The sequence below is a fragment of the Antrostomus carolinensis genome, unplaced genomic scaffold (assembly GCF_000700745.2).
Source record: "Antrostomus carolinensis isolate BGI_N321 unplaced genomic scaffold, ASM70074v2 scaffold26787, whole genome shotgun sequence".
Classification (NCBI taxonomy): Eukaryota; Metazoa; Chordata; class Aves; order Caprimulgiformes; family Caprimulgidae; genus Antrostomus; species Antrostomus carolinensis.
In genome coordinates, this window is record NW_010329887.1 from 782 (window position 1) to 2075 (window position 1294).

Here is a 1294-nt window from a genome sequence, read left to right on the forward strand (position 1 = left end):
ACCAAGTTTGTGGTGTGACTGTGGGGGGAGCAGGGCACTGCCCACGGGGTCCCTGTATCCTGTCCCACAATGAATGGTTGCAGCTGAGCATGGCCTGTGTGTCCAGGACTCTGTCACCATGGGGTGGCTCTTGCTTGAGGGGATCTCCTGGGTTGGGGACAATACATTGCTATGTCCTGTACTCACCTGCTGAGTGAGCAGGGCTGGGAGCACAGAGCTGACATTGACTGAGCACCACTGTGGGCTTGGGGCACTGCGTGTCCCCTGCCTTCCCTCAGTGCCTGGGACCAATGCTCCCCTCTCCCTGGGGCTGCAGGGGTGTCCTTCTACTCTGGGGGACCCTGGATAGTCCCCAGGAGAGTGCTGGGCTCTGTCCTCCCCTGGCCAAGGCATCAGCACTGCCTCTCTGTGAGCCTGGGTGTGGGAGGGGGTACCAGAGCCCAGCTCCTCTGGGTCAGCTGGGCCTGGGGAGCTGGTCCCCATCTCTCCCAAGCCCCTGCACATCAGTGGAATGTGGGTCTGCAGCCTTCGGAAGACCAGCTTGCCAGGAGTGTCACCACAGGATTTGTGCTGGGGCTGCAGCACAGCATTGTCCCCATGCTGCCCATCTTGGGCTGTGTTTGCTGACACCCCCTCCCACGGGCACCTGAAGTGCAGGTGACATGGAGCTTATTTGCTTCCCAAGGGTTTATTGGTGCCTGACCTGCAGGGTCACAGCCCCAGTCCATTGAGCCCTGTGAGTTTGGCCTCTCCTTCCCAGAGAGGCCCCCTTACTCCTCCTCCCCTGCCCAGCCCAGCCCATGCTCTGTCCTTTAATCTTTTATTTGTGTTGTTGATTGTTGGGTCTATCCTCCCCGCCTTGTCTGTTTAGGTTCTTGAGGTGGAGCTGCCTGCTTACCTCCTGGCAGTTCTGCCTGTACTTCTGGCCTCACGGCAGCTCTCCTCCCAGAAGAGCCTCCTCCATCCCCTTCAGGAGCACCTGGGCAGCTCCAGCTCAGCTTAGTGTTGCATGTCATCCAGGGCAGCACATCCAGCCCATCTGCATCTCCCAGAGCTGGGATGGTGCCTGTGTGGGCTCAGTGCTGCCCTGCCAGCACCGGGGGCTGCTGCCTGTGCCTGGGGTTTGCAGAGGGCCTGTCCCACAGGAGGACAGAGTCTCGACATCTCCACTAGTGGCAGTTGGTTGAGTCACGTCCAGCCACAGCTCTGCAGGCCCGTGGTGTGGCTGTGGCTCCCTGGGACCACGGGGTTTGCTGGAGTGTGCCAAGCTCTGTCCTGCTCTGGGACACTGCTG